Here is a 25,010-nt window from a genome sequence, read left to right as displayed (position 1 = left end):
AGGAGAAGAAGCATTCTTTTCTGTAATGAGGCAGGACCACAGACCACAATTCATTCTCAATGGTTTCTTGGGGGGCTCTTGTGCCTATCCCAGTGGTAGTTGCTTTCCTTCCCCTCTGTATTCTCATGAATGTATCAGCTCAGCTGTAGATTTTGTTGAGTCGTAAGCTCCATGGTGTAGAGAAGGAGACAGCCATCACCTGCGTGGAGATACCCTGCGGGTACTAACGGAAGCTCAAGGATTAGGCCACTCTAGGGAAAGACCAGTAGTCCAGATGATCAAGAGCAACCTAACATGATCTGAGTGATAAGCTACCCTAGTGAACAGACTGGGGACAGGAATTCTTATAGAGAGGAAGTTCAGATAAAGGACACAGAACGTGGACTTCGGTCTAGGCAAGAGGCTAGATACCCTGTCCAACAAGACTTGGATTGCCTCAGTGGCAGAGGCCATAACCAATGTGGAAGGCTGAGCATGATACTGTAACTCACGGGGCAGACACTGTGCAAACAGCTCCTGAGCTATTGCTAAGATACATCTGCTGGCTCGGGATGGGGCAGTGCTAAACACACAGCTATGAGGACCCACTTGATTCAGTTTCCCCAGGAAAAAGTGGCCTTTCCATGGTAGTTCTATTTCCACCCAACCATACCATAGTCCCGAGTGCCAGGCTTCTGAGGATCCTTCCACCTGCTTCTGCTCCAGACCCTTTCCTTGGTGTGGATTCTCTCCGAATGGTCTCCTGCATTCCTATGGATTCACTTGTCAGCACTGTGATGAGGAGTCCAGCAATATTGTATAGCTTTCTTATCTCACTCTTATAATTACCCCAGCTCCATCAACTGCCTGCCTGACACATCCATCCTTCCAACACAGAATCCCTCAAATTCCCCATGCCAAATCCCAAGTTGTCTCTCTTTGGCTCTTCCTATTAGCTTCTATGACACTTGACACCTTTCCAGTGCCACTGAAAACACCCTGTGTTAGATTATGATTCTTCACTTCTCTTTTCACCCCTACTGTGTTTTTTTGTTTTTGTTTTTTGTTTGTTTTTTTGGGTTTTTTTGACAGGCAGAGTGGACAGTGAGAGAGAGAGACAGAGAGAAAAGTCTTCCTTTGCCGTTGGTTCACCCTCCAATGGCCGCCGCAGCCAGCGCGCTGTGGCCAGCACACCGCGCTGATCCGATGTCAGGAGCCAGGTACTTCTCCTGGTCTCCCATGGGGTGCAGGGCCCAAGCACTTGGGCCATCCTCCACTGCACTCCCAGGCCACAGCAGAGAGCTGGCCTGGAAGAGGGGCAACCAGGACAGAATCCGGTGCCCCGACCAGGACTAGAACCCGGTGTGCCAGCGCTGCAAGGCGGAGGATTAGCTTAGTGAGCAGCGGCACCGGCCACCCCTACTGTTTTATAAGTTACTTGAAATACAGGCCTTTGTTTTGACTCATCATTTTTTTGCCAGTCACCTAACAGGACCATTTATATAGGAGCTTTTTAATACATTGGTATCCAGTTTAGAATAGATTTTGTTTTTATAACAGATGAGTTATAAGAAAAAAATCCTTTCAAATTTTCTTGAATTTATTTTAGGACAAAGTTTTCCAATATAAGTAATTATTTTTCCATGAGAATATATCTTTTCCCTGGAATTAGTACACTATTATTGAGCACTTACTTTGTGCCAGGCACCATTCCAACTGCTTTGCATTTACTGGCTTACTAATACTCACAGCAATCCTGTAAATCAAAAGTAACCCTATTGTTACCACCACTTTATAAGCAGAGGCACAGGCTTAGAAAGATTGAGTAAAACTGCCCAAGTCAATGGCTCAAAAGAGGATGAGTTGGGATTTGAACTCAAGCAGTCTGGCAGCAAGTCAGCCCACTTACCAACTGCAGTTACGATTGTCTGGTTCCATGTCACATGCATACTCTGTGATTTTCATATTCCCTCAGAATATTGGCTCACCTGCTCATCTTTCTCACTAAACTGTAAGTGCCTTTGAGGACAGGGACTATGTCGTATTCATCTTTGTATATGACACAGAACATTACGAATATCCAGGTTAAGTAATGCCTCTCAACCATCTCTGTAATGCCGTCATAAAATCAATTTTTTCCTCGTTCCCTGGGGTCCTTCATGTGAAATATGAACAGTTTAAAGCGTAATTGCTGGGTGAACATTAAGCAATGTACTTTGCTATCAAAAAGAGAATCCTGTTTTGTTAAAACACTTCTGAGAGTTGAAAAAGTAGAGTCTGCAAATTGGTGCTTTGGCTCTTCCAGATTAAGGATAATACCCATGCAAAAGAAAAATGATCACAATGCATCTTCTGGAGTGAGGTGCTTGAACAGGCCTACAGAGACAAAGACTTCCTCTGCTGAGAGCAATGAAGGACAAAAGGCCTCCTCAGGCTGTATTTGGTTTCTAGTCATAGTTTTTTTAACCAAAATTAGACACATACACATACACACAGAGAACCAGAGAGAGATTAGAGAGAGTGATCTCTCATCTACTAGTTCACTCCCCAAACACCCTCAATAGCTGGGACTGGGCCAGGCCAAAGTCATTAACCAGAGACTCCATCCAGGTTTCCCACACAGGTGCCAGGGACCCAAGCACTTAAGCCATCATCTGCTGCCTCCCAGGGTGCATATTAGCAGGAGGCTAGGACTCAAACCCAGGAACTCCGATGTAAGATAAAAGTAGTCTAAGTGATGTCATATCCATTACAGAAACATCCACTCAACTTTCAGTCTTATGTAATCTGGGTCACAGTAACATTGTTACTTAGGAGAAAACAAATCATCTCTGAACATCTCAAGCAGCTTTCTACTTGGCTGTATAATTAGAAGCAACATACTAGAGCCGATTCTGGATAGAAAGAGCAACTTTAGAAGGAGCAAACAGCTTATGCTTGCTGCCTAGGAACCCAAAATAAATTTGCTTTCTAAGTGTGTTCCCAGTGTTTTCATATTGAATATGACTGTGTTCAGATCAGAAGAACATGCCATGAGAGCATACTTGCACTTGAACATTGCTGTTGGTTTCAGCTTTCCTATCTGTGTATTCTCTTGCCCATCCTCAGGAAGACTCCAATTGCAAGTACATGGCTCACTCTGAAGCTTGCAAGATGGACACTGTCTACTCCATACTGTTATTCCTCCCAGATTTTGTCTAGGCAGCTTCTGTGTCCTTTTCTATTATCCCCTTGGCTGCTGAGAGACACTCTCCTCAGATTTCTCTTGTCCTCTCCCCTAGCTAACTTTTGTTCTGGTCGTCACTATTGAGTTTTTCTTTGCTGACCTTGCATTATTTTATAGCACTTGCTAAGTAGACGGCAGTCACATTCAAGTTCTGTAAAGATTTCCAGTCATGCTGCGATAATCTAGGTAGTAATTCAATGTGTTCAATGAAAACTTGAGTTACCAGTTGTTAGGTCTATCAGGGTGCGAGTGTGTGTGTGTCTAGGTGTGGGTGGGTGGTGGTTGGCCATCTGGGATATAGAAGTACTCATTAGGCTACATGGAGTGCTGGTTAACTTCTCTCTGCTCCAAAGACAGTTTGATGCTTCATGTAAGATACTTGATGCTCAAATATTCTTTTTTTTTAATTTGACAGAGTTAGACAGTGAGAGAGTCAGAAATGTCTTCCTTCCATTGGTTCACCTCCCAAAATGGCCTCTATGGCCAGAGCTATGCCTATCCGAAGCCAGGTCTCCCATGCGGGTGCAGGGCCCAAGCACTTGGGCCATCCTCCACTGCCTTCCCAGGCCACAGCAGAGAGCTGGACTGGAAGAGGGGCAACTGGGACTAGAACCCGGCTCCCATATAGGATGCTGGCGCTGCAGGCGGAGGATTAACCAAGTGAGCCAGGGAGCCAGCCCCATGCTCAAATATTCTGACTGGCAACAAGATACGATGGATATGAGGAAATGATGAAACATTTCACTCAAGTGGACTTTTATGCAAGGAACCAAGTGACATAAAAATGATACAGCAGTAGCACTATCCCATGACGTTAGCTGTTTGGCATCTTAAAGCGATCACGTGAGAGACTTCCGGAGATGTCATGGACGGCTCCCTGCCATCATGGTGGCTGGCGGAATGTCCTACTGCGGTCAGAGGCGTCTCAGCTCTCTTCTCACTAAGCCTTCATTCAGACAGAGGCCCGCGTCCTTCACAGTCGCACGTAGTGTGAGTCATGCTCAGTCACCCTACCTCCCTGGTGCTGCAGCTTTATCCCAGCAGCCTTCCTCACTGTGCAGAGCCAACTTTCCGTGCAGGTGGCTAAGACCCTGGTTCTCCTTCTGCAGGAGAACGCAGATGAGCTGAAGAACCTGTCCAGATCGTCTCTTCTACAGCCACAGGTGACAAGGTTTAGTGCCTTTTGAAAATCAACAAAGTTCTTTTACCTCACCCAGTTCAGCTTTCCTGTCTTTTCTCCTCATATGCCCTAGGTAGCAAATCTCTTCTGTAGTTCCCTTCCCAGGCAAGTCGGCAGCTGGTTTGACTTCCCACCCTCCCCCCAAAACCCCCACCCCAACACCCGCTCAGTCTCAGGGCTGAGGACAAAATGATGAATTAGCAGTGATTTAATTCTTCGTGAGATTAAGATGTCTCCATTGTCAACTCAAACTTCCTGAAAATGCAAAACGCCTTAGCATATAATATCACTTTAAGATGCCAAACAGCTGAGATCAGGGGGTTAATGCTACTGCCATATCATTTTTATGTCACTTAGTTCCTTGGATAAAAGTCCATTTTAATCAAACTTTTCATCATTTCCTCATAGCCAATATATCCTTGATGCCAGTTAGAATATTTGATATTAATTATTCAGTCAAAGGCCTCCATTATGAGTTTAGTTAGAATATTAGTGATTTAAAACATGTTAAGGCCCATTATAGTACTGATATCCCCAAAGTAATTTTAACTGAATCTTGATGGGCCAAATATATTAAATTCCATAGATTTTTTGCTCTTTATCTCACTTTCCATAGAAAATTCTAAACTGTTACATATTTGTAGCCAAGTACTCTCTGTAGAGGAAGAGTATGTGCCTGCTATTTCAAGAGTGCCAAATCCGACATTACCTTGGACTTGAAATATATTAAGCTCGCTGACTTCCATGTTTTCCCTCTCGAACATATTTAAAGGAGTTTTAGCGTTTATTTTCCCATTCTCCAGCCAAAAGAAGACTGTTTTGTGCCTAGGCATCTGCTTAATTTAGAGCATTTCTTTCGTATTTCTCATACTCTTTGATAGTTCTGCATGTTTTCCTATTTTACTGCCATCCCACCATCTGCCTCCCAAAGCTCAGTGCCCTGGAATTACAGTAGTGATTTCTTAGCAGAGCTTCACTCTCTTGTACGAAGCACGCTCTCATTTGGACCCACCATTCCCTGGCTTTTGTATATTCCCAGCAATCTGCTACTGTCCATTGGCTCAAGTTCCTGGTTTTGCTGGGTACAAGTGTTCTAATATTAACCTACTGCAGGCAAGAACACTGAAGAAACCAAGCATGCCAATTCATTATAATATCTGATTTGTATGCTTGTGAGGCCCATGCTTGTGGTGACTTTAACTGATGTTACATCAGGAAAACATGGGAGCATCTTGGAAAAAAAATTAGTCTTCACCAAATGCATGGATACATATTATTCAACAAGGATATTTAACAGTAAAATCACTGTGTTTCTTTTCCATTTTATATACCAAAATCTGCATGAAAATTACGTCAAAGATGTTATATTTATTATTCAACTAGTCAATTGTACTTAAAAAGAAAATCAAAGAACAATAAGGCAAAGGGAAGAAGTTACAAAATGTGCTGAGTACTTAACTCGAGGTAGTAAACATGCATTGTATCGTTTTATCCCCACCATCCACTGGGTAGTTGCCATGATGATGCTCCTGTAGTAAAAAGATAAACTCCATCCTCAGAGTGACAGAATCAGAATTAAAAGCCCAGATCTTTCTGGTTTCTAGGGCCTTTTTAATTTTATTTCACTGACCCAATGGCACTGACCAGTGGGTTGGAATGAGTCCATGGGATGGAAGATATATTAGGCCATATTAAAAAATACTCTCACATTTATTGTATATGTCTTTTAGGGCTCCAGAAAATCAGAAAATATTGAAACCTGCAGATTATGGAAAAACAATAAAATATATAAGATAAATAGTAGAGAATTTATGCAAAAAAAAGGGAAAAATACTTTTGAATCACTTAGCTTTTTATTCTTGCATCATTGTGATAAATATTCCCTGTGTAAAACCAGCTGGATATGTTGTCCTTATAACAACTATTGGGTTTCTATTGGGAGAATGAATAAGGCAGTGATAGGAAGGGCTCTCTGGGCACAGTGGCTACATACCCTGTGTGCGTGAATTCCCAGCTCAAGCTTTCGCTCTGCACAGCCCTTGCAGGTTTAAAGGGGCCTGGGGGAAGGAACCAACATTTGTTGAATATTTACTATGCTCTAAGAACCCTGATGGGTACTTTAAACATGTCACCTCCTTTATTTCTAGTAACAATCCTGAAATCCCTTTTTATGAATGAAGAAACGGAGGAGCATAATGCAAAGTGGTGTGGCCAAGATTGTACACAGGATTAGTAGCAAGCTTTGGATTCAATCCAGGTCTTCCCACCTCTGACTCCTCAGGGCTCTCCACTACATCCGGTTACCTTGTGCCAGCCTCACTGTAGACAGCTGGGAAAGAAGCCCTCAATGGCATTCTTTACTGAGGCAGCCCTCACTGTGCTGATCTTACTCTAAATCACAGTAGTATATAACTCAGGGACATTAAAATGAGCAGTCCCCTAGCAGGCACTCAAAACCACTAAGAACAGTGTGAACCACAAAAGTCCCCTTAACATACTAAAATGCCACCTTCTAGCCAAAATAGCTTTTATATATATATATATATATATATATATATATATATATATGGGCACTGTTAAATATATATATATATTTTTTTGCTAAGACTGCCTCTGTGTTATGCTAGTGAGTCAAAATATATATGCATATATACCAGTTCCACATCAGCAACTTTCGTAGCCAGGAAAGTATCATTGGTTCTTTCATCATATAGTTCTGGCAGATCCTTAAGGGACGTGGCGGAGATGCAAATGCCAGATTAACTGTGGAGGGATTACGTCTACCGACTCTGCTGCTTCAAGTCCAGAAAAGAGAGCTTTGGCAGTCACGTACCACGGCAGTGCCACACGAGCCCATCTGTGCCCTGGATCTCGTGTGACACAGGCCCCACGACCTCAGCCACTGTGCCAGCAATCACCTCGGTCCAGCTCCATTATTGCCAGCAAAGGCAAACATTTGTGCTACAAATGCGTGAAGGGTTGGTACAAAAGAGCAGCCCTCGGAATGTGCTCTTGCACATTCCAAGTCATCAATTAAGCCTGGAGAAAAGCGGCTGGGGCTCGTCCCAGAGCAGGGTTGTCCCACTTGACAGTCAGTGTTCAGAACTGACCCTTCTGGTTGAACGGGGAATGACATGTTAAATAGGTAGGAACCTGGCAATTCTTGTTGGCCACTCTCCACGGCCAACACACTCTGAGGCATCATTAGTTCCCTTTCAACTTGGCCATTGCTTGAAAGTGAAGACAGGGTGGTGACTGTTCAGATAAGGTTTCTGCCCACTAATTGCTTGTATGTAGCAGAGGCATATACAGAGCCAGGTCCAGAAATGACAGTGTCTGACAGCCTGGTTTTTACAAGGTACTGGAAAGAGCTATAATTGTTGTGGCAGAGATTTAAGATGGAAAATAAGCATGTTGAGCTATTTTGAAAAGGAATTTGCCACAGTGAAGTTTCTTTCATGGAAACAATCTTGTAAAATCAGGTTGGAGTTTGTATCAGGAGTCTTGGTCTCTTTCCATTGATGTGTTGGTACCTTTGACAATTTATACTAAATGGTCCGGTCCATGTAAAACCCCTTCACAGCTTGTTCCAACATCAAAATCAGGTCCATGTAGAAGGTGGAACTCCTAGCCAATGTTTTATATGAGTAATTTCCGAATGTGCTGCCTGTACTGTAGTGTGGCCAAGATAATGTGATGACTGCCTTCTGGGGCTCTGTTAGAGACAAGTTTCTTCTGTTACCACCTTGTCAACAGCTTGAATTCCTGTGTGTCTTTTTTCCGGTCACTCCTCTCATATCTAATTTGAAGAAAAAAAAATGAACAACAACAAAAAAAAGGCCATCAGTGCTATCTATGCAATTAAGTCCTTGCCCTTCTTTATTGCTTTATTCAACAACTATGTGTATTGACCACCTACTAAATTCAATACACCCTGTAGGTTCTGAGGGGTAGAGTAAGTCCACACAGACACAGTTCCTGCCCTCTGGAGCTTAAAATCTAGTGGACAAGAGAATTGTACAATCAGAAAGAGAACAAAAAATGTGACTCTTCTGCTTACCAGAGCAGAGGTTGATTTAGGTGGCTCAAGAAAATATAATGTGAAAGTGGACCAAATATAGGGAGGGAGAGAGGGAGGGAAGGGGAAGGGAGGGAGAGAGGGAGGGAAGAAGAAGAGAGGGAGAGAGGGAGAGAAGGAGAAGGGAGGGAGAGAGGGAGGGAGAGAGGGAGGAGGGAGGGAGATATGAGTAACAGTCTTAAGGAGGTTCAAGAGAAGGAATAAGGAATATTCCAGACAGGAAGAGTTATGTGCCTTATGGTAGGAGAAAGCCTGACGAACAGAGACTGAAAGAAGGCTGTGTGGTTCGGACAGAGACGCAAGAGCTGAGAAGGAAAGGTGGGTAGGAGTCGCACCGTGGGTGGTCAAGTTAAGGATGTTTGTATTTACTCAAAGACTCATTAGAAAGCTTTGATGAATTTTCAGTAGGAGGGTGACATGGTCAGGTTTCTGTTTCAAACTGTTTTCCAGCTCCAGGGTGGTTTGGAGGCAGGCGTGATTGCACGCAGACCAGTTCAAAGGTGTTTGCTGCGGTTCAGGGAGGAGATGTTGGGAGTGCCTACAAGGGCAGTGGGGATAACAGCAGAGCTGGAGAGAGGGGGTGGAGAGGACTGACAGGACTGGATGATGGATTGCTTGTCGGGTGTGAAGGGTAAGTGAAACCAGCTGTCAAGAATGGATCCACACACCCCAGCGTAGGTGCTGCTGCCATTCCCCAGGACAGAAAATGCTCAGGGAGGACTGGGTTTGGAGGGCAAGAGACCGTGAGCGTGACTTGGGATATGTTAGATTTAAGCACCTGCTTTTCAGAGGAGACCACTGAAATGTGCCGAAGAGAGGGCTCAGTGTGGATGGGAACTGCAGTGGCTGATCCTGGATGTGAGACAAATGTGCAGTCGGGAAAAGTGAACAAAAGCCCGCAGGGCAAATCAGGGTGGTGATGTAATAAACCACAGAGTCTCAAGCGCAGAAAGAGGCAGGGAGACAGTGCACACTGCAAAGTCCAGGCGCCAGTCCTTGGTTATGACATGGCTCCTCTGTGCACAGGGACAGCAGAGGCTTATCTATCACTGTCTGTGTCGTTTCATTCTGGAAATAGCTTTTTCAAGGAGGAAAAATCTGTGACTTAATATCATCTGGCATCCTGTGACTAAGCATATCTCTGACCTCATAGCGCATCAGCATAAGGGAAAGAAGAAAGAGTGGGACTCATTTGGATAACTGCACTGTGCTTATAAAACACAATGCCCTTGATCTTCAGATATGCGTACTGGAAGGTTTGAGGTATGAGTGTCCAACTGGCTCTCACTTGGCTCAGGAAATATTAGTACATATGTATAATAATATGGGGATGAGTGTGCATGTGCAAGTGTGTATATAGAGAGGAAGCAAAAGGATAGAGGAAGGAAACAAACTGAAGATCGATAAATTAAATGGGGTAAAATGGAAAGAACTGTTAAGTTTGGATAAAGAATTTAGAGAGTTCCTCGTATTCTTGTTGTAAGAACAGCAGCAGCAGCAGCCAAGAATATTCGAAGTTCCTATAATTTTCTAGTAAAAATTCTAAAGTAAAAAGTCCTCATTCTGGGATCCTAGGCCAGATTCCTCCAGAAGCAGACCCTGAGGCAAGGATTTGAATGGAAGTGATTTTATCTGGGACATGATCCCGGGAAGCACTGCAAAGAGAGTGAGGAAGGGAAGGGAGCCGGGATGGAGTACACTGATGAGCAGGTCATGGGGCCGGCATTCTGGCAGAGCAAGCAAAGCTGCCACCTGCAAAGTTGACATCCCATGTAGGTGCCAGTTTGAGACCTGGCTGCTTCACTTCCCGATCTAGTTCCCTGCTAACGCACCTGGAAAAACAGCAGAAGACAGCCCAAGTACTTTGGCCCCTGAACCCATGTGGCAGACGAGGAGTGAGTTACAGGCTCCTGGCTTTGGCCTGACCCAACCCCAGTCATCATGGCCATTTGGGGAGTGAACTAGCAATGGAAGATCTCTCTCTCTCTCTCTCTCTCTTTGTCTCTCCCTCTCTCTGTAATTCTGCTTTTCAAATATTATTTATTTTTAAACAATGAGGCCGCCACTGCAGGCAATGAAAATGGGCCCATCAGTTCGGATGGGCCCTCTGGAATGGTGTGGAATGCACCTTCTCCCCCACGGGGGGCAAGGGTGCCGAGGCATTTTCCTTCCAGGTCCCATTCACCACTGACTAAGGGCTCCTCCTGACACACCAACACTGCTGCATGTCCAGTATGTGGGTGATCGAAAGCCTCAAGCCAAAAAGCACAAGGGCTTACCCTGAGGACCACAGTGGGCTGTAAGTGCTGATGTGATGAGCAGGGCACAGCTGCGCTGCCGTAACCAGTGAGTGCAAAGTCCCTGGGTCCAAGCAGATCAGGCCCAGTTGCCTCTCATGAGAGAAAAATACATAATTCAGCAGCCCCAGCCACTCTGGGTGCCTGTACATTCATTTTGAAATAGGTGTTCTGTGGATTGGCCCTGTCTCGTTTGAAGCACAATGAATACCAACAGCATCAACAGAGCATCCCAAGAGAGCACCCCTGGGAGACATCTTTCAGGTTTCTCTTTGCTGCAAATATACAATCCACCAAGATGCTGTGAGGTCTCTGACAAGTTACTGTATGTCTACCCGATGCTCAGAACAGCATCCAAAAAACCTCTGGGGCACCCCTGAGAGTATGGAAATCCTTAAGAAAATGCAAATTCAGGGGCCTGCACTGTGGCATAGAGGGTAAGGCCGCCACCCGCAGTGCCAGCATCCCACGTGGACCCGGTTTGAGTCTTGGCCACTCCACTTCCAATCCAGCTCTCTACGATGGCCTGGGAAAGCAGTAGAAGATGGCACAAGTACTTGGGCCCCTGCACCTGTGTGGGAGACCTGGAAGAAGCTCCTGGTTCCTGGCTTCAGATAGGCACAGCTCTAGCCACTGCATCCATCTAGGGAGTGAACCAGCAGATAGAAGACCTCTCTCTCTCTCTCTCTCTCTCTCTCTCTCTCTCTCTCTGCCTTTCCTTCTCTCTCTGTGTAACTCTTTCAAATAAATAAATAAATCTTTAAAAAAAATAAGGAAATGGGAATTCAATACTAAGATTTCTAATTCAAGCACACCCATTCATGAATGATGGTGGCTTGAGTGTCAGCACTGACTTTCTTCATGATCGTGATTATAAACTTCATGTGCGTTTCAGCATGCCACCTATGCTCCATTTAAAACAGTAGGAAGTTGGCCAAATGCAGGTGCCAGTTCTTTGGCCCTGGTTATGTGGCTCTTGCAGTCCCCACTCTCTCAACTTAGCATTAGGCTTTATGCTAAGATAACAGTGTTGTATCTATGAAACCCATAAATCTAGATCAGTCACATTCACCTCCATTAAGACGCATAGGTTCATCTTCTTAGAACAGTAAGTCAAGCATTGCAGGATAAATTCCTAGCACATAATGACCAGGTCAAAGAACATGGATATTTTCTAAATGCCTGATATTTATTACCAGATTCACCTCCAAAAGAGTTGTACCAATACACTCTCACCAGCACTGAATATAAGTCATTTTTAAAAACCTATGTCAGGGGGCCTATGCTGGGGCATGGCAGGTAAAGCTTTCACCTCCAGTACAGGCATCCCATATGGGGACCGGTTCGAGTCCTGGCTGCTCCACTTTTGATCCAGCTCTCTGCTATGACCTGGGAAAGCATTAGAGGATGGCCCAAGTCCTTGGGCTCTTGCACCCATGTGGGAGACCCTGAAGAAGCTCCTGGCTCCTGGCTTCAGATTGGCTCAGCTTTGGCCACTGCAGCCATTTGGGGAGTGAACCAGCAGATTAAAGACCTCTCTCTCTGTCTCTACCTCTTCTCTGTAACTCTATCTTTTCAAATAAATAAAATAAATCTTTAAAAAAAAAAAAAACCTATGTCAATCTAATCTGTTAAACAATAACAATTATGATCACAAACATTGTAATTCTTTTATTTTGTAATTAATTTACTCTTAGTGAGATTTAATTTTTCTTTTTTTTAAATATTTTATTTATGTATTTGAGAGGTAGAGTTAACACAGAGAGAGATGAAAAGACAGAGAAAGGTCTTACATCCACTGGTTCAGTCCCCAAATGACCACAAGAGCTGGAACTTGGCCAATCCAAAGCCAAGAGCTTCTTCCAGATCTCCCATGTGGGTGCAGGGGCCCATGCACTTGGGCCATCTTCCACTGTTTTCCCATGCCAAAGGAAGAGAGCTGGATCGGAAGAGGAGCAGCAGAGAAACAAACCAGTGTCCATATGGGATGCTGGCACTGCAGGCAGAAGCTTAGCCTACTATACCACAGCACGAGCTCGAAGTTTGAATTTTGATCAGACTCTTAGAGCTTACCTGCACCTAGATACTCTGTCTAGGTATTATTGTTTTCTTCTTCATTTAGTAGAGTTCTTCTTATACTTTGTCATATTTAAAATGATTTAACTTAGCATTATATTTTTGATAAATAAAAATTTATAATTTTCTATGTTAAATCATCTATTTTTAAAAATTTATTTTATATTTGAAAACTAGAGTAACACAGAGAGTGAGACACAGAGAAAGAGATTTTCTATCCATTGGTTTGTATCCCTAATGGCCACAAGGACCAGGCTGAAACCAGGTACATGGAACTCCACTCAGGTCTCCCACAGGTCTGTCAGGGGCCCAAGTACTTTGGCCATCTTCCACGGCATGCCCAGGCACATTACAAGGAGCTGGGTTGGAAACAGAGCTACTGGGACTTGAAGCCCACATTCTGATATGGGATGATGGCATCATAGGCAGCGGCTTAACATAGTGTGTTACAATTCTGGCTCCAACATTCATCTTTTGCCTTATGGTTTGTTGTTATATATGGAAAAACTTATCTACTGTTATGATACAAATATTTATCCATTAGGAGAAAAGAATTAAAATTAGAGAACGAATTAAAAAAATTGAAATAAAACTAAAGTTCAGCAAAACAAAAAGCTAGATTTATGAAAATAATAAGAAAAATCGATACACCATTAGTCCAACTAACCAAAAAAAGAGGGAGAAGATCCAAATGAACAAAATTATAAATGAAAAAGGAAATGTAACAACAGACACCACAGAAATAAAGAGAATTATCAGAAATTACTACAAAGAGCTATATGACAACAAACCGGGAAACCTAGAAGAAATGGATAGATTCCTGGACACATACAACCTACGTAAGTTGAGCCATGAAGACATAGAAAACCTAAATAGACCAATGACCAAGAAGGAAATTAAATCAGTAACAAAGCCCCTCCCAACAAAGAAAAGCCCAGAATTGGTTGGTTACACCGCTGAATGCTACCAGACATTTAAAGAACTAACTCCAATCTTCTCAAGTTATTCAAAACAATTGAAAGGGAGAGAATCCTCCCAAATTCTTTCTATGAAGCCAGCATCACCGTAATTCCTAAATGTGAAAAAGATACAAGAGTGAAAGAGAACTACAGACCAATTTACCTGATGAACATAGATGCAAAAATCCTCAGCAAAATACTGGCCAATTGAATCCAACAAATCACATCAGAAAGATCATTCACCAGGATCAAATGGGATTTTTTTTTTTTTTTTTTGACAGGCAGAGTGGATAGTGAGAGAGAGAGAGACAGAGATAAAGGTCTTCCTTTTTGCCATTGGTTCACCCTCCAATGGCCACCGCGGCCGGCGCACTGCGCTGATCTGAAGGCAGGAGCCAGGTGCTTCTCCTGGTCACCCATGTGGGTGCAGGGCCCAAAGACTTGGGCCATCCTCCACTGCACTCCCAGGCCATAGCAGAGAGCTGTCCTGGAAGAGGGGCAACCGGGACAGAATCCAGTGCCCTGACCGGGACTAGAACCCGGTGTGCCGGCGCCGCAGGAGGAGGATTAGCCTATTGAGCCACGGCGCCAGCCTCAAATGGGATTTTTCCCAGGTATGCAGGGATGGTTCAACATTCATAAATCATCAATGTGATATATCACAGTAACAAACTGAAGAACAAAAATCATATGATTATCTGCAGAAAAAGCATTTGAAAAAATACAACACCCTTGCATGATGACATCTCTAAGCAAATTGGGTACAAAAGGAACATTCCTCAACACAATCAAGGCAATTTATAACAAACCCATGGCCATCATCCTATTGAATGGGGAAAAATTAGAACCATTCCCATTGAGATCCAGTACCAGACAAGGATGCCCACTCTAACCATTGCTATTAAATATAGTCCTGAAAGTTTTAGCCAGAACCATCAGACAAGACAAAGAAATCAAAGGGATACAAATTGGGAAGGAGAAAGTCAAACTATCCCCATTTGCAGATGACACAATTCTATAAATATGGGATCCAAAATACTCCACTAAGAGACTACTGGAACTCATAAAAGAGTTTTGTAAAGTGGCAGGTTATAAAATCAACACATAAAAATCCATAGCCTTTGTACAGGCAGTTCCATAGCTGATAAAGAACTAAGATCAATCGCATTCACAACAGCTACAAAAAAATCATATACCTTGGAATAACTTTAACCAAGAATGTCAAAGATCTCTGCAATGAGAATTACAAAAACATTAAAGAAAGAAATAGAAGAAGATACACAAAAATAATGGAAAAATCTTTCATGTTCATGGACTGGAAGAATCAATATCATCAAAATGTCCATACTACTGAAAGCAGTTAACAGATTTAATGTGATACCAATTAAAATACCAAGGACGTTCTTCTCAGATACAGAAAAAGTGATGCTGAAATTCATAAGGAAACACAGGAGACCTTAAATAGCTAAAGCAATCCTATGCAATAAAAACAATGCCAGTGGCATCACAATACCAAATTTCAAGACCTACTACAGGGCTATTGTAATCAAAACAGCCTGGTACGGTACAAAAACAGATGGATAGACCAATGGAACAGAATAGAAACACGAGAAATCAATCCATGCTTTTATCTTTGACAAAGGAGTTAAAATCAATCCCTTGAACAAGGATACTCTCTTCAACAAATGGTGCTGGGGAAACTAGATCTCTGCGTGCAGAAGTATAAAACAAGATCCCTACCTTACACCTTACACAAAAATCCACTCAATATGGATTAAAGACCTAAATCTATGACCCAGTACCATCAAGTTATTAGAGAAAATTTGGTAAACCCTGTAAGATATTGGCATAGGCAAAGAGTTCTTGGAAAAGATTGCAGAGGCATTGCCAATCAAAGCCAAAATTGACAACTGAGATTACATCAAATTGACAAGCTCTGTACTGCAAAAGAAACACTCAGGAAAGTGAAGAGGCAACCGACAGAATGGGAGAAATTATTTGCAAACTATGAAACTGATAAGGGATTAATATCCAGAATATATAAAGAGATCAAGAAACTCAAGAAAACAAACTACCCAGTTAAGAAATGGGCAAAGGACTTAATCAGACTTTTTTCAAAAGAGGAAATCCAAATGGCCAACAGACACATGAAAAATGTTCAGGATCACTAGCAATCAGGGAAATGCAAATCAAAACCACAATGAGGTTTCACCTCACCCTGGATAGAATGGCTTTCATAGAGAAATCAATAAACAACAGATGCTGGCAAGGATGTGGGGAAAAGGGCACACTAATCCACTGTTGGTGGGAACACAAACTAGTAAAGCCACTATGGAAGTCAGTTTGGAGATTCCTCAGAAACCTGAATATAGCCCTACCTATGACCCAGTCATACCACTCCTTGGAATTTACACAAGGGAAATTAAATTGGCAAATATAAGAGCGATCTGCACCTCAATGTTTATTGCAGTGCAATTCATAATAGCTAACACATGGAATCAACCTAAATGCCCATCAATAGAAGACTGGATAAAGAAATTATGGGATATGTACACCATGGAATACTAGACACAGTAAAAAAAAAAAAATGAAATCCAGTCGTTTGTAACAAAATGGATGAAACTGGAAAACATCATACTTAGTGAAATAAGCCAGTTCCAAAAGGACAAATACCATATGTTCTCCCTGATTTGTGATAACTAATAGACCACCTAAAAGGCAACCTATAGAAGTGAAATTGACACTTTGTGAAACGATGACTTCGAACAGCCCTGGTCTCCACTGTTGAACAGTTTTTTTCATATTTGTTGAACTCTACTTAACATAGAGTTAATCATGTGTATAAAATTACTTGAAAATAAAAAAAAAAAACAAATATTTGTCCAAATTTTCTTCTAGCTATTTAAATTCTATTATTTTTGATTTGATTGAAAAGCAGAGAGGGGGCCAGCACTGTGGCGCAGAAGGTTAATCCTCTGCCTGCGGCGCCAGCATCCCAGTGGGTGCCGGTTCTAGTCCCTGCTGCTCCTCTCCTGACCCAGCTTTCTTCTGTGGCCTGTGAAATCAGTAGAAGATGGCCCAAGTACTTGGGCCCCTGTACCCATGGGGAGACCCAGAAGAATATCCTGGCTCCTGGCTTCAGATTGGCCCACCTCTGGCTGTTGCAGCCATTAGGGGACTGAACCAACGATGGAAGACTTTTCTCTCTGTCTCTCCCTCTCATTGTCTGTAACTCTGTTAAATAAATAAATAAAATCTAAGGAAGGGAGGGAGGGAGGGAGGGAAGGAGGAAGGGAGGAAAGGAGGAAGGGAGAAAGGGAGATCTCCCATCCACTGGTTTAGTTCCCTAATGCCCATAGCAGCTGGGCTAATCCACACTGAAACCAGGATCCAGACACTTAATCCAGGTGTCTAATAGGAGTGGTTGGTACCCAACTACTCCAGCCATCTCCTGCCTGGCACGACATTAGTAGGCAGCTGGGATCAGGAAGAGAGCTGGGATTCAAATCCAAGTACTCCAGATTGACATGTTGGTGTCCCAAGTGGCATCGTATCCAATGTGCCAAATGCTACCCCTCTTCTGTTTTTTTTTTTTTATGATTTCATTGATATTAGTACTTCAATAGAAGGAATGCTTTGAACACAAATGCCATCATAAGCAGTAATGTACTGTACTAACATAGTTCCAAACATGATCAACTATGTTATCAAAAAGGATACATTGCGGTCTAGATGTCCATGCCTCATGGCTTCTGACAGTATGAAAGATACCTGCACAGCACATCAACCAGTGAGGAATACCTATGTGAAGTTACTGATAGGCCTGAAGTGTTCTGAGCTGGGCTCTTAGAATAATGCAGCACCAGGTCTTCAATGCACCAGAAATACTCAAGATCTCCTATGTGAGCTTCTTTCTTAAGGTGGCACTTCCTCTTGTAAGATAAGTGCTCTTCTCCTTGACTTCTGACAGGCAAATTGACCCTCTCTGCCATGAGCAAGTGTGCTTGTTGAACCGACATATATGCCTGCAACTCTTGGGAACATGCATTTCTGTGTTCCTCAGCTCTGGTTGATAAGGTCCAGTGTTTACTGGGCACTGCTCTTTTCTCTTTAAATTTCTGTGAGAAAGAGATGCGGTTTTGCTGGAAGGAGACTGATCTTAAAACAGGATGGTTGTTAATTTGGGTAGACCCAAAGGAACTATGACAAGAGAGGCCTATGCATATCTAAATTACCCAATGATGGGCTTCTAAGCCTTCTCAGGGTCCCTGAAATTGCAAGCCAAATTGTTTGTTAATTGTGTATTAATTTTCCCAAGGTATTCCTTGAGTAAGAGTGTTGAGACCCAGTAAGTTGAAAACATAGGGGGATTTACTATAAACAGTTCTTAAAGAGTTAGGTATTTGGGGCCAGCACATAGCACAGTAAGCTAAGCTGCTATTTGCAACACCAACATCCCATATTAGAGTGCCGGTTCCACATACAGCTGCCTGATTTCCAATCCAGCTCCCTGCTGAGTGCTTGGGAAGGCGGCAAATGATGGCTGAAGTGCTCAGGCCCCCCGCCACCCACATCAGAGACCTGGATTGAGTTCTGGGCTTCTGGCTTCAGCATGGACCAGTCCTGACAGTTGCAGGCATTTGGGGAGTGAACCAACAGATGGGAGATTCTCTCTTGCTCGCTTGCTCACTCTCTCACTCTGCCTTTCAAATAAATACATCTTTTTTTCTAGGGGAAAAAAAGATTTTTTAAAATTCTCACATTGTGGTTTCTGTATGGCAAAAGAACAACAATGCCTTCCCAGAGAATATTTCATTTGTACAAATTTAGGAGAAGAAAATTCCCAAACAGAATCTTATTGAGTTAAAGTGTGTCTTTGATATCAACGCATATGTAATAGTTTTAGCAAGAAATCTTGTTATGGCCTACCTTTCAGTCCCACACAGCACAGACTATACATTTATAAGGGAACTTCAAAAAGTTCATGAAAAATGGAATTAAAAGATAATATTTATTTTTCAAAATTTTTAAAACACCCTCATGATTCTATTCTTGATGTCTCCTTTGGATCTGCTTTTAAAGAGAATAAAGGCTGGCGCCGCGGCTCACTAGGTAATCCTCCGCCTTGCGGCGCCGGCACACCAGGTTCTAGTCCCAGTCGGGGCGCCGGATTCTGTCCTGGTTGCCCCTCTTCCAGGCCAGCTCTCTGCTGTGGCCCAGGAGTGCAGTGGAGGATGGCTCAAGTGCTTGGGCCCTGCACCCGCATGGGAGACCAGGAGAAGCACCTGGCTCCTGCCTTCGGATCAGCACGGTGCGCCAGCAGTAGCGCGCCGGCCGTGGCGGCCATTGGAGGGTGAACCAACAGCAAAGGAAGACCTTTCTCTCTGTCTCTCTCTCTCACTGTCCACTCTGCCTGTCAAAAAATAAAAAATAAATAAATAAAAAATAAATAAAGAGAATAAAACCTTGGATATGTGTATGGTCTGGCAGGTAAAACACTGGTTTGGATGCCTGCATTCCATATCAAAGTGCTGGGGTTCAAATCCTGGTTCCGCTGTCTAATCAGGCTTCCTAGAGGCAGCCAGAGATGGCTCAAGTAGCTGAAGTCCTGTTATCCAAATGCAAGCCCTGGCTCCCAGCTTGGCCTGGCCCAGGACTGCCCGTTGTGGGCATGTGTAGAGTGAATCAGTAGATGGGAATGCTTTCTCTTTCACTCTCAGTCTCATTTTCCACAAACACACACACACATATACCCTTCTTCTTTTAGCTTCATATGCCACTAAATGAAAGGTCAGCAAATGAAGACTAAAAAGACCATAGTGCAGCAAGAATATAAGCATGGTCTCACCACTTTCTTAAATATTTTTTTTTTTTTGACAGGCAGAGTAGACAGAGAGAGAGAGACAGAGAGAAAGGTCTTCCTTTTTCATTGGTTCACCCCCCCCCCCCCCGCCAATGGCCGCTGCGGCCGGCGCACCGCTGATCCAAAGCCAGGAGCCAGGTGCTTCTTCTGGTCTCCCATGGGGTGCAGGGCCCAAGCACTTGGGCCATCCTTCACTGCACTCCCAGGCCACAGCAGAGAGCTGGACAGGAAGAGGAGCAACCGGGACAGAATCCGGCGCCCCAACAGGGACTGGAACCCAGGGTGCCGGTGCCACAGGCGGAGGATTAGCCTATTGAGCCATGGCGCTGACCTTCTTAAATAATTTTTAAAAAGAGGAATCAAAATCTTCTTAACCTTTAAGTCCCAGGAAGTAGGTTGAATGGCATCAGATTCTTCAGGGTGTGCCTCTATTCTTCCTCTCCCACGATCACACCCACTAGCCATGGGAAATGCAGAAACTGTGCCAGCCAGGTTCCCAGGGCATTAGGGGAGTAAACCAGCAGAGGGAAGATTGCTCGCTTGCTTGCTCTCCCACTGCCTCTCAAATATATCTTAAAAAAAAATTAAGACCAAGAAGAAAGGAAAAGTTAAAGAAAGATATAGCCTGCTTAAGTTTCAGAGGCCATATCTGTGTGTTCAACAGTGTTACCTAAAGGATTTATGCGTTCTAGTTTCTTCCTAGCTTTTGAAAAATAATATGCTGTCCTCATCCCCACCAAGTAGAGGGAGAGGAATCATTCGTGGGAATGAGCAAGTGGCAAGAACAAAAAGTACCATGTCAATCTCACCATAAATTATAGCAGCATAAAATCACAGTGAATCCAAAGAAAGTCAAATATTAGTATTAACCTATAGCCACCCCTGCCGAATATAATTTAGATAAATAATTCACTTAATGTATGTAGGGTATTGTAATATGGCTATTCATGTGCCATTAGCAACAGTTTGCCTTTGAAAAGACTAGAAATGTTAGCTGCTGGTGGGAGGCAAATGTATTTTATTCATTCTTGTTCTTAAAAGCCAAATGTCCTTAAACAAAGTACTGATCAATAACTAAAAATTTACGGGATTCTCCATCTTTGTCTCATAATATGGATTTGTGGCCCAATCTAGCCTCTTTTTTTGACCTTTTTGCCTAATGGTGAGATATTAATAAGAGAAAGATGGTTTCATAAAACATCCCCTGAATGTGAATTTTTCTTCAACACATGAGTAATTTCAGGTGGCTAAAGATGGAAGGAGCTAACCTGAAGGTAACAAGCTGCTCACTGTCTCAGCCAAATTAGGCTTAATGCTGAAAGGCATTCTTACTGAAGAAGTCAAGAAGGCCGGGGGTCAAGTCGCCAGGCCATGGAGTGCAGCTGGCGGAGCACCTTTTGCAGTCTCCAAGGGAGCAACCAAAGAAAATCCAGCAAAGAAAGTATCTCAAAGAATCAACAGGGAGAGTAAAACAAAAATAACCAGATGTCCCTGAAGGCCCTACTGGTATTAGGGAGAAGGCTGCGGCAAGAGTAACGAGGTTTGGGTTTTATCAACCTTACTAATAAAAGTCACTTGGCTCTCCATCGAGAAGAGCAGTTGGTACAATATGGAAAGGTTTTAAAGACCATTAATTTCTTGAAATGAAACAGCTGGCCTTATTGGCTATTAAATAATGAGCCAGATTCTCCCGAGTGCCTAAGTTACTCTCTGGTAGTAAATTAAGGCATTTAGGGAGGCACATTAACTCTTTAAGACTATTAGAGTTCAATTTAGTGTACTTTATGCATAGAAGGAAAGTTTTAATGACTCTTCTCACACTGGGCAAAGAAGGGATGGAGACAGGATAGCCTCTTTCAAGACAGACGAGAGGAACCCGTGACTTGCATAAGCTGGGCAGCTCAGGTGAGCAGAGGACTTTTGAGAAGTTGAGCTGTTGAGTGTTGTTCAATCTATGGCTCTCATGTTGGAGGAGATGGTGAGAGAAGACAGAGTTGACTCTTCATTTATGGAATCATTAGTTCTGTAAACTTTTAGGTAAGCAGTACTACATGCTGGCATTGAGCTAGGCACAGAGGAGATAATCTTCCCTAAAATACAGGCCTCATCTCCATGATTCTCCAGTCTAATCTGTGTTGGAAGAAAGACAAGTTTAAAAATGATTGCAATAGAGTAGAAAACTGCTAAAATTCTAGATGCATACATTGGATTTAAAATAAAGCAGCAGCAAGATGCATAGCACCTTGTATAACAGGCAAAGGAATTTGACTGCACCCCCCCATGGCCTCAGGCCATTGAAGGCTTTTTTTTTTTTTTTTTAATTTGACAGGTAGAGTTATAGACAGTGAGACAGAGAGACAGATTGAAAGGTCTTCTTTCCATTGGTTCATTCCCCAAATGGCTGCTATGGCCAGTGCTGCGCTGATCCGAAGCCAGGAGCCAGGTGCTTCTTCCTGGTCTCCCAAGCTGGTGCAGGGGCCCAAGCCCTTGGACCATCCTCCACTGCCTTCCTGGGCCACAGCAGAGAGATGGACTGGAAGAGGAGCAACTGGGACTAGAACCCGGCGTCCATATGGGATGCCGGCGCCACAGGTGGAGGATTAACCAAGTGAGCCACTGTGCCGACCCTGTTGAAGGTTTTTGAACACAGAATGGTTAGATCATATTGGCATTTTTCAAAACCCATGAACCAAACAAAAAAGGCCCTTGATAACTTCAAAGAGAATAAGTAGCAGGGACAACATTGGAATCAGGAAGATCAGTGTAAACCTGTCGATATAACCCCTGTGGAAGATGACATGGACCAAAAATGAGAAGCAGACATGTCAGTGGAAGAACGCCAAAAGGAAAGAGAGGCTATGCTGCTAAGAAGGTGAAGTGACCCAATTTGAAGACCGAGTAGATGTTGGCATTGGGGACAGTGTTGTCACAGAGAACTCCGGAATCCAGAGCTTGGGCAACAGGGTGGATGGAGGGCCATTCTCCGGGTAGGCAGGCAGTGTAGTGACAGTCCTGGGCCCTTGACACATGATGACACAGCACACAGAGAACCAACAGTCATCATATGTCAACCACCTATGAGATTTGGAAAGACATACTAAGAGAAAGCAGATTTCTACAACTGTAGCGTCCTACTTAAATTGAATCCCTGGAACAGCGTTGTGCTTTGTTTGGTTTTTCTGCCAGAGGAGGGGACTTCAAAGATGCAGATGTCTCCAAACTGAGGCTGTGTCATTGCTCACCACTTGGAATATTTAAATGATAAGGAAATGACTTAGAGAAAATAGTCATCACGAGAAAAGCCATTTTGTAAAAAATAAAATACCAATAATTTAGAAAACATCCATTTGAATATCAAGAAATTTATACTCTGCGAAACGTAGAAAATTGTGCAGGTTGCAGACTAGACAAATTAACAGTTCTTCCGCTGTCAGCACTTAAAATCTATACTGTGGTTTCTTTCTATGGTGTGCAGAGAAATGTGCCAACAAATTGGCTTAGGTGACGTAAGTATCTGAAAATATGGAAGAAATTATACACTGGAGGGAAAGGAGGAAATTCTTAAGTATTAAGAAGCGTTGACAACTTCACCACAGAATAACAAAAATGTCCTTAAAGATAAAACACTTATTTCAGAATTTCAGAAACCACAGTCACAATTTTATATACTATGAGCCGAGAAAGTAGATTTTAGAAAGAAAACTGACATCAAAGTTGGCTAAACCAGTAACACTTGTGGCAACTTCATGGTGAGAATCTCATTCTCTAAGAATGTGAAAAGCATAAAATTAAAAGGGTGGGGAGCTTACGGATGGCCTAAGGAGAACTTAGCAAAGACAGGCCACAAGCAGGGCTACACACACCCCTCAGTGCTTTATGCGGTCAGAGATCATCCTGGTGCCAACTGCATCGTGGTTCTAGGAAGAAGTTTCCAGGTAGATGATTATGAACCAGCCTCATCTCTGCTCCATGTAGCATTGTTACTCACACGTCCCAGTTGCACGCATCTATTACAGGCTGCCCCACGCACCACAGTGTACAGTTGCTCCTCTCACATAATTCCAGAAAGCTCTATACCAACAGGGCTTGTTCACGTCATCTGTTGTTCTCATAATAGCCCAAAAGTCACGTCTAGAACTAAACAACCCCGTTTTCTCACATATGCTGGAATCTGCAAAGACACAGTTCTCTAATGGGACTTCACATTTTAACAACAGGAGACCAAGCCTTTCCCTTCGCAGTTTCAGATGAAGACTTTTAAAGTGGGAATTAAAATGTTTACTATCTCCTTTCTTGTGTTGCTAAGGAGAGGGGCAGAGAGTAAGGAGGCTTAGGGACCTGTAGGAGCTGCAAAGGTCAGAACTCACTGAGGACTGAAAAGAGAGAGGGAGGGAGGGAGGGTGGGAGCCGGAGATGCCACACAAAGGCAGCATTTATAGACTTAAAAATAGAACCTGTGGCTTCATCTGCCCTGCAAAGAAAGGTTCATAGTGTCTTTTGCCAGTGACCCAGCTCACTGAAAAGAGGAGAAAGTTACCAGCTGCCTCTCTCTTTCTCTAGGAGAGCAAGGCATGACTCACGTAAGGGTTCATTCTTTGAAAACATAATTTTTAGAGGAATTTTAATTTCACAAGGAAATTGGGAGGAAAGTAGAGACTTCTGTTAAACTTCCTAGTCCTACAAATACATAACCATACCCATTATTAGCATCCCCCTTCAGATCCATACATCTGCTACAATTGAGGAACATACATTAACATCCCATTATCACCTGAAGTCCACAGTTTATATTAGGGTTGTCTCTTGGTGTTGCTGGACAATATAGAAGGACAGTTATAGTTGGGCAATATATAATGACATACTATAGTATTACAAAGAGTAGTTTCTCCACCCTAAATATCCCCTGTGCTCTGCCTGCGCATCTCACTCTATCGATCCCTGGCAACTTCTGATATTTTTATTTCTGCATAGTTCTAACTTCTAGAATGTCATATTGGAACGACAGAACACACAGCCTTTCAGAATGGCTTCTTTTGCTTGCTAACATGTATTTAACTTTCCTCCATGCTTTTTCATGTCTTGATAGCTCTTTGCTTTCTAGGATTGAAGGATTGATGTATTGCTTTTTATTTATCCATTCATCTACTGAAGGACTTCTTGGTTGCTTCCAAGTTTTTGCAATAAGACTACTATAAGTGTCAATGGGCAGGTTTTTATATGGACGTAAGTCTTAAACTCTGAGTAAATACAAAGAAATCTGATTGCTGGATGATATAGCATGCTGAGTTTTATAAGAAACTACCAGTTTGGTTTCTAAAGTGACTGTACCATTTGGAATTCCCACCAACAATA

General features: G+C 43.0%; 1 protein-coding gene and 1 long non-coding RNA gene across 9 annotated transcripts in view; one reads left to right on the top strand and one right to left on the bottom strand.

The window, feature by feature from the left end:
• Nucleotides 1-25,010, top strand: part of PARD3B (par-3 family cell polarity regulator beta) — a 1,151,792-nt gene that overhangs the window by 1,078,833 nt on the left and 47,949 nt on the right. The window lies entirely within an intron of this gene.
• LOC138848940 (uncharacterized) overlaps nt 6,253-25,010 on the bottom strand; it is a 111,340-nt gene continuing 92,582 nt past the window's right edge. The window contains exon 3 of the long non-coding RNA XR_011387149.1: nt 6,253-8,184. This is a non-coding gene — a long non-coding RNA (uncharacterized lncRNA). The remainder of the gene's footprint in view (nt 8,185-25,010) is intronic.

Source organism: Oryctolagus cuniculus, chromosome 3 (assembly GCF_964237555.1).
Source record: "Oryctolagus cuniculus chromosome 3, mOryCun1.1, whole genome shotgun sequence".
NCBI classification, from domain to species: Eukaryota; Metazoa; Chordata; class Mammalia; order Lagomorpha; family Leporidae; genus Oryctolagus; species Oryctolagus cuniculus.
Note: the sequence above shows the minus strand (reverse complement) of the source record. Positions and strands in the feature narration are given on the sequence as shown.